Genomic DNA, 13352 nt, shown 5'->3' on the forward strand with positions numbered 1-13352 from the left:
CGTAAAGCACATTATCCCAAGTTCATTCCTCCAAATCTTATTTGGGAAGGGCTTTCTCTCCTAATTTGTGCTTATTATGAATAATGAAGTCACCAGAGGAGGAGTAAAAGTTTCTTAAAGTAATCTTCCTTGTCATACAGGGTAGTCCCTATTAAAGTCATAGGAAACTCTTCAGCTTTCCCATAGGAATGAATGAGGTGCAATTAAGACCTAATGCCTACATTTATACCTTTTTCATAAAAATAAACTGACTTAACTGCCACTGACAGAGCATAATATGATATTTGAGGTCTGTGACTCCTTCAAGGTATAGTATCAGTTTTCTGGTTTATGAGTTCTGCAGCTTCCCTGTCTACATCACCATTAGTTTCCTTTGTCATATTAAAAATATATTTCTATGACTATCCTTATATCAGTGTTTTTTTTTAATGCAATTGTTTTTTAAATTTTTTTAGAAGACTATCAATTAACATTTGGCTTTTTCCGCTGCAAAACTGTTTATTTGATTTTGAAAAGCTGTGCATGTGTGTGTATATATATTCACTTAAAAAACCATAGGTTTCACACATGTTATAGTTAGCTGTACATTTGGCTCGTAAAAAACCAATGAAATTCCACGTTATAGTTAGATCAGGTAACTATAACTTGCGCACCCACAATAAACTGCTGATGACGTCACATATTACATCACTCATGACATGGTCAGTGACATCACTCATCACATCAATGATGACATCTGAAATGACACATTGTGGATTGCGGTCGCGCAAGTTATAGTTACCTGATCTAACTATAACGTGGAATTTCATTGGTTTTTTACGAGCCAAATGTACAGCTAACTATAACATGTGTGAAACCTATGGTTTTTTAAGTGAATTTGCAAGGTTTTTTAAATGCTAATTCCTAACTATAACGTGTGTGAAACCTATGGTTTTTTCAGTGAATTAGTACGGTTTTTTAAATGCTAAGTTATGTATTTATTTTTTATTTTTTTTTCTGGTTTTTCACCGTGCGCGCACCGTGCGCGCGCAATGGGCACTCGGTGCGCTTCGCGCACCGAGCGCACACGTTGCGCAGTTCATACCGTGCGCGCCTCGCCTTTTTTTACACAGTAACAATTTTTTTTTCTCCCTTGCGGGTCCTTCAATTTATTTAATAAATGTGATTGTTATTTCGTTTTTTTTTTTAAAATTTTTTTTTGCCGTGCGCGTACGGTAAGCTTACCGTACGCGCACTCCGCGATTTTTTTTTAAAATTATTAAATGTATTTTTCGTACTTTTTGGTCCTTCGTGGACCCCCTGACAAACGCTAGGGGGTCTGCAACTCTCTTCGTTGCCCCCTTTTCACGTTATCCACCTTTGTTTTTCAGTGCGAGAGACAGAAAATGGCGGCCGACACTTTCTGATTTCGACCGATTCGAATGTTTACAGTCATGTAACCACCAATCAGAATTGAGCTCGCGCACGGCACCGTACGCGTACGGTAAGCTTACCGTAAGCGCACGGAGCGCGCTTACAGATATATATATTGATTTAAATGCTATTTTCTCAGGACGTACTGAACAGATTTACACCAGACCTGCAAAAGGCACATCTCTGACCTGAGGACTACCTCTCTGCCAAATTTCAAGTAATTCTGTTCAGCCGTTCGGGCTGTAGCTCGGACTAAAGGTCCTATGGGAAAATGCATGGGGAAAACGCGTTTTGGGACCCCCCTTTTTTCTCAGCCCCCGCTTGACGAATCCCCCCGAGACATTCAGGGTAGGAGCGGAGCGGAGCGCCCCACCTATTTTGAAAATTTCGCGAGGATTCGTCAACCGGCGCCAAAGTTATTCCAAATAGAATGTTGCGGATTTCCTATGGAAACACGGTCCTAACTATAACTATCTACTGGCGACCGCCAGTAGATAATATACACACACACACATATATATATATATATATACACACACAAGACAAGCTCCGTCTTTCGGCAGCAATAAACCAGCACTCCAGGGGTTTATCACTTGTTTTTTAATTTTTGTAGTGATGGTATCTACACGCTTTTCAGCTGCTACACGCAGCCTTGTTCACAATGCAGAACCCCATTTTCATTTCAGATTGCTCAAATACATATAGTGGTTAGACAAATTAACAACGACAGAGGACAAACCCCATTGCACGTCAAGGCAATACATCATGTAAATTCGGGCGTCATCTTGGAACGGGTGTTATCACATTGCATGCAATCACTTTTTATATGCCAGTGCATAATATCTTCTTTAAACTCTAATTGAATAACAATTTCAAATGTACTCAATGAATCCAAAGCCAGAAGATACAACAAAAATTGAAAGTTCCCTTTTATATACAAAGTGCATGAGTGCTTAACGTTCCTTAGCTGCCTACTTTATACTTTGAATTTCTAAGTTTACAATGTCCATCTTCCTTATTAAATTGCTTGCGCTGAATTTATTTCTCTTTTTTCTCTGTATATTAATACTTATATACTATTTTCTTTTCTTTTTATTTTAACTGCTAGTGCTTGTGCTAGTGCTTATTCCAATTATTCTATAAAGTGCTTATTGTTAAAGTGCTTGTGTCCTTTGTCCTCCTCCTAAAATGTTCAATAATTTTCAATTATAAAAAATGGTTTTCTTGAATGTACAAACTTCACAGCAGTTTTCAATACAGGCATGTAAACAAATGCTCATCAATATTCAATCCGTTTGGCTCATTGCTATCAAACCCAAGGATAAAATACATTTCTAATTTTCGCAATTCTTTTTCTCTATTCCCTCCCCTCTTTTTTCTGGGTATCTCAGCGATACAGCTGTACCACATCAGGGTTGGATTGCTTTGATGGTTTTTCTCAAAATACCTTGCTATAGGCTAACTCCTATCCTTGTTAATCATCGCTCTTCTGTGTTGCAGGATTCTCTTATGTGCTGGTAAGGTTGTGCTCCCTATTTAGACTTTTGCACACAGGCATTTCGATATATAAACAGGAGAAGGGTTAAGTGGCCAACATGTGTGGAATCTCCGACTCGACTTGCAGAAATCTATCAGATTGCTACTCCGCTCATAAGTGAAATGGGGGGTCTTATCTCCTTTGGGCAGGCTATAGAGATACATAGGAAGTTGACTACGAGCCTAGGGAAGGTATTCTATCCAGTTACTGGGACTAGGCAGTCAAGGGCTAGAACACACCCCTGGTATGACCATGCTTGTAAAATAGCAAAGAGATTTGCTTGCAGCAATTAAATCTAAAGACACTCTTAAAATCAGAGCATCTAGAATGCTGCATAAGAAGGAATTAACCAGGGGTAAGAGAGAGTGGGAGGAATCCAGATGGAACGGCCTGAGACAAGCACTCCTCACAAAGGATTCTAAGACCTTTTGGGGCATCGCCACCTCAACGATGAGTGGGGCGAGAGAGGAAGGGGTCTCAAATATTGCTCCCCTAGTGTGGGAGGCGCATTTTAAAGTACTTTACACAAGTCCTGATTCGAGGGCTTTTGTGTGCCAGGACCAGGATAATATACTAGCTCCTGGGACTCTTGCGCCCTTAGACTCTCCCCATGAATATAGTCTGCCGGGACTTTTGGGTACTCGGAAAGGGATAAGCTTGCAGGACCCTCAGGATAGGATCGACATTAATTACTTCGATTCCATTTCTTTTAAGGAAGTGGAATCTGCAATTGAGAGACTGCCCCTAAATAAAGCACCAGGACTCGACAAGCTCCCGGGGGACCTCTTCCGTTCCCAACCAAAAATCTGGGCTCCATACCTGGTGGTTCTGTTCAATGCGGTTCTGCAAGGCTCCGCATTGCCGGACACCTGGCTTGGAGCCGAGATTGTTCCCATCTTTAAGAAGGGCTGCCCACTAGTCCCATCCAATTATAGACCCATCAGTTTATTGGATACTACTCAAAAACTGTTGGGCCGAATTTTATTGGATAGATTGTTAGGCTGGATGGAGGAGAATAAAATACTGACTCCCTTACAAACCGGATTTAGAATGGGTGTTTCAACCTTGGACCAGATCTTCCGGCTCCAGGTCCTATATTGGAAAACTGCAAGAGTAGAGGGTGGCAGCCTCTACCTTGTTTTTGTGGACCTGCGGGCCGCATTTGATCTGGTTCCTAGGGAAAAGCTCTGGATGGTGTTGGAGGAACTTGGTCTCCCAACCTATTTACTAAATGTATTGATCCGATTTCATACAGGGAACTTTGCACAGGTGAGGTGTGGGAAGAATGGGGAACTATCGGCTCGCTTCCCTGTAACTCGGGGGGTACGCCAGGGCTGTGTACTGGCCCCTACACTCTTCAGCCTATATGTTAATGGACTGATATATTAACTAAATAGTCTCAGGGACAATGATGCCCCGCGATTGGCCTCTGGTCGAGTGCCCGCTCTGATGTTCGCGGACGACACTTTGTTGTTGTCGCGGACATCATCGGGCATCCAGCGGGTCCTGGATGGGTTTATGACCTTTTGCGCCTCGCTGGGATTGGAGATCAACATGGGGAAAACCAAGTTTATGATTTTCAATCCCCCGAGGCACACCCGCCCGAATCCCGTACTTGGTGGTATTCCCCTAGAACGAGTTAAAACTTTTGTATATCTGGGGGTCACGCTGACTGAGCACTTTGTATGGGATGCACAAGTAGCAAAATCTTCCCTGAGGCTATCTCAGATAACGGGGGGTATCGGTAGATTCCATAGAACTTCTATATTTAAACCTGTTACTCCAGTATTAGAGATCTATAAAATACAGGTGAGGCCAGCAGCTTTGTACGCTGCTGAACTCTGGGGCCACACAAATACACTCAATTTACGGAAGGTAGAACAAACCTTTATGCGTGGTCTGGTTGGCCTTCCTCTGAGCACGCCTCTCATACCACTGCGGTTGGATATGGATCTGGAACCCGTTAATGAATTGGCAGCGGCACGACCATTACTTTATTGGAGAAGGCTTTGGTCTGTGCCTGAGCTTGCATTTTTTAGAGCAGAATTCACTGCAATTTGGGGGCAGCTAAAGTACAAGAGTATACCCTGGTTACTTCATATAAAGACTTTCCTCTATCAAGTTGGTTTGCCCCAACTCTGGGATACTCCGGAGATTAGTTGTGTGAGGATTCAAAGGTCTGTGATATTGGCAGCTGTTAGATCTTATAATCTCAAAACATTACACTGTTCAACCTCCCTGGCCAGGTTGACCTCTGAGTTCCTATTGGTGAAAATTGAATCTAAGATGGAGGTATTTTTGGACTTAGTACAGCCTCCATTGGCAAGAAAACTGTATACTCAGCTGAGACATGGTTCTATTCCAATTGGGGCGCTGACATCTAGATGGGAAAAATCGATGGAGGGTAATTGTCCTGCTTGCAAAACTTGCAATGAAGATATTGTGCATATCCGGTTCTTTTGTCCAGCATACAGTGCGATTCGAAAATGTTGGCTTATTCCTCTGTGCAAAAATTTGGGTCTTAGACAATGTGCACAAGCCTGCAGAGTTTTAACTTATGACACTGATCCTCTCATTGTCTTTGTAGTTTCCCGCTTTTTATATGGTATGTGGCGGAGAAGGCTGGGTTTTATTAACATAAAATAATGGCTTTTTGGGCTTTTATCTTTCTCTTCTACTATTATTCATGATAACTTATTGTTTAGTAACTTTTTTAAAACCTTGTCTGTATTTATGGTTTTATTTTTGTACTTGTACATATCTTATTGCACTTTTATGGTCTTCTGACCGAAATAAAGTTACCATGGATGGATGGATAAACTACAAAGCTTTACTCACAGGTTAGATATCCTCTTATTTTTACAGTTTTATTAAAAGCTGTTTTAAAACTTGTGAGGTTCTCCCCATGTAGACAGGCTTTTTAGTTTAGACACTTCCTAAATCCCTCTCTCTGTTCCAGCCAGGTTTGATTACCTGTGTTTTCTTGGTATTTGCTTTTGACAATAGGATCTTTCAAGGATTTTGATTTCTTGTATGTTATTTTGGGATATTTCTTAACAATACGGCCTAATGTAGGGTCTCCTTTAATAAGGTGACAGTGCTTCTTTAAAATAGATCTTACTTCCTAGTGTTTAGTATTATAAGTTATTATAAATCTATGTTTTCATTTCTTCTCTGAGTTTTTTCTTTTTTCTCTCTGTTTTAGATGGCTCAAACAGTACTTTTTCTCTGCTTAATTTTTTAGCTTTCTCTGAGGCTTTGTGTATGGTTTTGGGGGAATACCCTCTCTGAATGAAACGATTAATCATTTCTTTCTCCACTATCTCATAATCTTTTAGGGTACTACATGTTCTCCCTGCCCTATAAAATTCACCGAATGGAATACTTTGAATGAATGGCGTTGGATGGGAGCTCACCGCAGGTAAAATAGTATTCCCTGCTGTAGGTTTTCGGAAGATTGTAGTTTCCAGTTTCTCCCCTCTTACTAATATTCTAACATCCAGGAAGTCTATTGAGATTTTGCTATGGTGTCCCACAAATTTCAGATTAAGATCGTTTTTGTTGAGGTCATTGATGAATATATCTATACTTGCTTCCGTGCCCTGCCACAACACAAAAACCTCATCAATGACCCTCAAGCAGATTAAAATATTATCTGTCCAATGTTCCAGCTTGGACCCTCCGAGCACCTGCTCCTCCCACCAGCCAAGATGTAAATTTGCACAACTGACCATAGCTGTCGCCTGTTCCTGTTGAAACATTTAATTTCTAAACATAAAAATGTTTTTAGTAAGGCACCACTCCATCATTTTTAGCAGCATCTTGTGGTTTACAAAGCTCATTGGTTTAGTGCACAAAAAATGTTCTGTGGTCCTTAATCCATCAGCATGTCGTATACTGGTATACAGTGTGACAATATCAAGAGTTAATAACACCATATTTTGATCCCATCTCACATCGTATATGTGTTTCTAAAAATCCGTTGAGTCTCTTATATGAGATAGAAGTGTCTTTACAATTGGATTAAAAAAAATAATCGATGTACTTAGAAACATTTTCAAACAGACTATTGCACAATTAAATTCTAGGCCTCCCTGGTGGATTGTTAATTTTATGTTCTTTCCAGTTATTCATCCTAAAAATAGATCTATTACTCATTTGCAATCTATTGTCTCAATTATTTTGTAACATTCTCTGTTGTTTAGTTGGTTCATTTTCTCCTTTATCTGAGGGTTTCACTAAAAGTCCTTGTTCTTTCTGAATTTTCCGTATTACTCTATGGATTTGTACTTCTTTCGGGTCTACTCTAATTTTTTGATTCCCCATGTTGTAATATAATCGTCGTAAATCCATTATCACATTTTCAGAGAAGATGTTTAGATTGTCTCTCACCATCTGCGGTATAAAATGTGACTTGGGGTGAAAAGGAGTATGATCTTCACTTTCCTATATCAAATTTGTAGAATCAATTCTTGCATTTTCAATTGAGAGCTCGTCTGTTATCTATTTTTCATCGTTATTCTCATTTTGTAGTGACCACATGTCTTCAAGAATAGGTATGTCCATTACAGTTAAATTAGTTGATTCTAATTGGGGAATAGTTTCTGAAGGAAATTGTACCGATTGTATGGATTCATGGATACCTCTGCTCATGTGTAATTTAGACAGTTTTAATTTTAAAACAAATTTATATAGGTCCGTTCTGCAGCTTGCATAGTTAAATTCATTTTCATGGCAGTATGAAAGACCTAATTCCAGTACCGATCTGTCTTCTTCGGTCAATTCAATGGTACTCAAATTGATCACTCTGTTATTAGATTTTACTGTTTTGATTTCTGTCTCATATCGGAGCGCATTGATCTCTCTATTACTCCTCCTTGTGCTCCTCCGGTATCCTTCTCCTCCTCTCCTGTGCTTCCTCTTCTTCTTCCTCTTTCTCTTGGCTTCCCCCGGCCCCTTGATGTTTGATGGTCCGCTCTCTGAACCAGTTGTAAAAAAACGAAGCTCATCCGTTACTGTGAGCCTTATACTGGTTGCATTTTTTCTAGCAGGATCTTCCTGTTCCACCTCTGAACCACTATCTGAGCTCACTTCACTCAGTGAGTTTTCTTGACTTGTGGTATTTCCACTCTGAACTTTCTAAGTTTACCATGTCCATCTTCCTTATTAAAGTGCTTGTGCTGACAGACGCATTTCGGCGTAAAACGCCTTTCTCAATGTCGGTGTCCTCAAGCCAGGAAATGACTTAAGTACAATCCCATTGGTGCATGTGATTCTGAGATAAATAAGAATAGAAATAAGAAACAGTATTGGCGGCTTAAACTCATGGCGGCCATCTTGGAACGTGCAAAAATAATAATCAGTGATAATAGTGAAAAACGTAAATAATTACATTGTGTAGGGGATAGAAATGCACATTAATCATGTTCTTCCAATTGAAGAGAAATATACAGCTATTTTAATAAAAAGTGCATAAAAATTTCAATTCTCAAGAGAAACTCACAAACCCCTCATAATTGCACCCTGAATGGGCTAAATTCTTAAACAATATACAATTCATAATGGTTGAGCTGATATTAGGATTTAAAGTTCATGAATCCCACAATATCTATGATCATTTTACTACATATTGACTTTAAACAAGCTGCGCATTTCATTTGGTCATTCTGCATGTATTGCTGGAATGGCAAAGCGCTGGTTTAAACTAAATCCGGAAAATTCCTACATGTCATGTATGTGATCTATGTGTATAATGAGTGGGAGAAAGAAAATCTCTAAAGATCTAGGGCAGTGATGGACACAATCTTACAGAATAAAAGGTATTATCTAAGATGTTGTTTCATATGTGCGGCAATAAAACATAGGAGAAGAGTAGGAATCCTAGTCTAAGTGGACCCACATCTCTTCATCCTCATTCAGGCCATCAGGAGTCATGTTTTGAAGTTTGATGATATACTTTGATTCCAAGACCCTTAACTTCCTAATTCTATCCCCGCCCCTTTCATTCTTCGGTACCTGATCTAAACAAAAGAAGCTGAGTAGATCTCTGTTGCTCTGGTGGGCTTCCTCAAAATGGCGGGCGATAGGGTAATTAGTATCTTTATTGATAACCGCCTGCATATGCTCCAGAATTCTCTTTTTAGCGGGGTGTATCGTGCTACCTATATACCGCTTATTGCAAGGACAAGTTAAGCAGTAGACAGTATATTAAGAATGACAGTTGAGTAGCAAGTTTATTTTCCACAGGTTTTTGGGGTCATTATTCTTAATCCTGTAGCTGGAGACTTTTTTGCTATATTTGCACTCCTTACAGCGCATGCAAGGGAAGAAGTCTGCAACCAGATCTTTTCTGGGACGGGTGGATTGGAAATGGCTGTGCACGAGATGATCACCCACAGATTTTCCTCTTCTGTAGGTGATCATAGGTCTGGGAGGGATATTTCCACGCAATATCTGATCAGTTTGGAGAATTCTCCAATTTCTCTTGAAGGTCTGCATAATTTGAGCAGATCTGCTGTTAAACTGTGTGATCATCCTCACCGGTTCTGTAGTTTTACCCACTAGGCCTTTCCTCTTGGTGTTTTTAGTCATCAATAGTTGTGTCCTCGGTATCTGATTTACTTTAGCTTCCACTGTGCGGAGGCCATTAATGGAATAACCCCTAGTAGTGAAGCGTTCGAGAGCCCCTACCTTTGCTAGATGGTATTCGGCATCTATGGTGCAATTGCGTTTAATACGCAATAGTTCCCCATACGCTATGTTGGAAATAAGGCTCTTAGGATGGTGACTTCCTGCGTGGAGAGTAGAATTACCTGAAGTAGGTTTCCTATACAATCTGGTAAGTTGTGTGCTATTCTCAATATATACATCCAGATCCAAGTAGCAGACTGTCTCACTGCTGATGGTAGCAGTGAAAAATAGATTTAACTCGTTGTCATTCAGCGATTTGACATACTCCTCAGCCGAGGAGCGGTTGCCTCGCCAAATGACAAACCGGTCATCTATACATCTTGCCCACAGTATAATACTGTCAACCCATCATTTCTCCTTCCTGCCCAGGCCACGTGCTTCTCCCACCAGCCAACAAAAAGATTTGCGTGGCTGGGGGTGAAGCACGTGCCCATCGCAGTTCCCCATTGTTGTCTATACAACTGTCCTGCGAAGATAAAAATTTTATTTTCTAAGCAGAATTGTGCCATGTCCAGGAGCATCTGATAGTGCTGCTGGAATTTAAGTGGCCTTTTACCTAAAAATCACTTGATTGCACGCAAGCCCTGAGTATGATGGATACACGTGTATAAACTTGTGATGTCTAAGGTAATTAATATCATGTCGTTCTCCATTGTTATCCCTTCAATCAGTCTTAAAAAAGTGTTGTGAATCTTGCACATAAGAGGCAAGGTCCCTCACCAATGGTGCTAAAAACAGATCTCTCCGTAGATTAATAATCATATATTATTTTCTTTTTTTTGTTCTTATTTACATATATATATACACACACATATATATATATATATATATATATATAAAATTATATTTTTCAGGCTGCAAGACTGTTTATTTGATTTTGAATAGCTGTGCATATCTATATTCAATGAAAAAACCAAAGGTTTCACACATGTTATAGTTAGCTGGACATTTCACTCGTAAAAAACCAATGAAATTTCCCCGTTATAGTTAGTTCAGCTAACTATAACTCACGCGCCCGCAATGCACTACTGATGACGTCACATATTACATCACTCATGACATGGTCACTGACATCACTCATGACATCACTGATGACATCTCAAATGACATCACTGATGACATCACTGATGACATCATCCTTGTGATTGTGTGTTTTTCTGAAAATTAAATATGTTTTATATTTATGTATATCTCAAGGTCAATGGAAGAATAAATTGGTATTTTTAGTGTAACTGACTGATTAAGTGTATCATAGTGAATAAATGGCTTACTGAGTAATCTTTAAATATGAAAATATCTGTATCAGTTTCTTACTTTGTGTATAAGTGGCTGCATGGGTTGGTGAGTAGCTACATGAGTGTCTATATAGGTTATTAGTTGGTTTTTTGTCAGTATGAGTGTCTGAGTGTCTGTATGGTTCGGTGGGGGGTATTACGTAGTGCATAGGTGCATGAATGAGTGACTCACTGTTTGTATGTGTTGAAGACAGCATGTGTGCAGGACTGTATGGGTGGATGAGTGTGTGCATGGGTGTGTTAGTGAGTGAATGACTGTCTCAATAGTGTCTCCATGAGTAACTACATATGTTTTTAACTAGTATATGTGACTATTGGTGTATATAAGTGAGTATATGTGAGAGTGAGAGATTGAAAGAGTTCCTGTATGAATAAGTATGTGTTTCTATAAGTGATTGTTTAAAAGACTAAGTATGTGTAAGTTTCTGTAGAAGTAGGTGTGGTGGTGTGTGTATAACTGTATATGCAAGTAAATGGATGTTTGATTCTTTCTTAGCATGAGTAACTATGTGTGTGAGTAACTCTATGGATGAGTGGCGTTGTGTAACAGGATGTATAGGTGTATGAATACATATGATGAGTGAGTACATGTATGAGTGACTGTAGAGGACTGTTGGTGAATGAGTGGATGTGTATGTGGTTCTTCGAATTACTGAATAGGTTGTTGTAACTGATATTGATATGTTCATTATTTTGTACATTTTAGTTTCTATTTTTGAATGTGTGTATTAAAGGTTATATTAGGGGAAGAAGAGGTCTGCTACTCTTTCACAAGGATGATGTCATCAGTGATGTCATCAGTGAGGTCATTTGAGATGTCATCAGTGGTCATGAGTGATGTCAGTGACCATGTCATGAGTGATGTAATATGTGACGTCATCAGTAGTGCATTGCGGGCGCGCGAGTTATAGTTAGCTGAACTAACTATAACGGGGAAATTTCATTGGTTTTTTACGAGTGAAATGTCCAGCTAACTATAACATGTGTGAAACCTTTGGTTTTTTCATTGAATTTCTAAGGTTTTTTAAATGCTAATTCCTAACTATAACGTGTGTGAAACCTATGTTTTTTTGAGTGAATTTGTAAGGTTTTTTAAATGCTAATCCCCAACTATAACATGTTTGAAACCTATTGTTTTTTCAGTGAATTTGCAAGGTTTTTAAAATGCTAATTTCTAACTATAACGTGTGTGAAACCCATGGTTTTTTCAGTGAATTTGTACGGATTTTTAAATGCAAATTTTTTTTTGTCATTTTTTGTAAGCCTTTGTATAAAATAATATATGTACTATATCCTGCATTATGGAAAGGTTTTTTTTTTTTTTTATGCATTTTTTTCCGTGCGCGTACGGTAAGCTGATGGTACGCGCTTCGTACGTCATAAGTACGGTGCGCGTACGTGATACGTGCGTGACGTACGCATATACCCGGAAGCAACGTTGCGGGTACGCAGGGGCATGTAATGCGCATGCGCGATACGCAATACGTGCGTGACGTACGCGTACACCCGCAAGCAACGTCGCGGTTATGCAGGGGCGTGTAATGCGCATGCGCGAGTGTGACGTACACGCTTCGTAAGCACACCGTAAGCGTCACGTGCGCGCACGGCAGGTCATGTGACTTACAAAGAACACTTTTTATTGGTTGAAATTACTTTCACTTCCAGAAACTTCCCACACCACACCCATTCCCCTCATTACTGCTTGAAAGAACACTTTTCATTGGTTGAAACTACTTTCAGTTCCAGATTCTTCCCACACCACACCCATTCCCCTCATTTCTGCTTGTGATTCTCTAGGAGCAGGAGCTGGATTGACATTGGGATACAATGGCAGAACAGCAGACCTCTTCTGAGAGTGAGGCTAGCAGCACCACCATGATCCAGAGAAGGAGGAAACAAAAGACTTCTTTTGTATGGGAGTATTTCACTTTTCAAGAGGGGGAGAAAAAGGTGAATGCTCAATTGGTCACTTGCATACTTTGTGGTCGTGTTTTATCAAGAGGAAATCCAAGGAAGAAATATTCCTTTGGAAATCACTCTATGAAGAGACACCTCCAGGACAGACACCCAAGGACCTTTGCTCGACATACTGGAGAAAACTCTTCAGTAAGTCACCAGAGCCCAGCCTCAGATGCTCAGCCGAGTACATCATCGGCAGCTCAGCTGAGCCCTTCCTCTGATGTTGGAGCATCACCTTCTTCTTTTCCTGTGGACACCAACCCTCGATTTGGGAGGGTTGAAATGAGGTGTACAAGATGTGGTGGTCTTATTGTTTTTGGGGAGATCAGTCTTCCCCTTATTAACAATAAGATAGACCAGCATGTTTGTAGACGTTCATAATACTCCCATTCTTTCTTTCCTCCATCCCTGTATGAACCCAACGGCTCTTATAAGAGCCAACCTTACCTCTCAACTTT

Source organism: Triturus cristatus, chromosome 7, assembly GCF_964204655.1.
Source record: "Triturus cristatus chromosome 7, aTriCri1.1, whole genome shotgun sequence".
Taxonomy (NCBI): domain Eukaryota; kingdom Metazoa; phylum Chordata; class Amphibia; order Caudata; family Salamandridae; genus Triturus; species Triturus cristatus.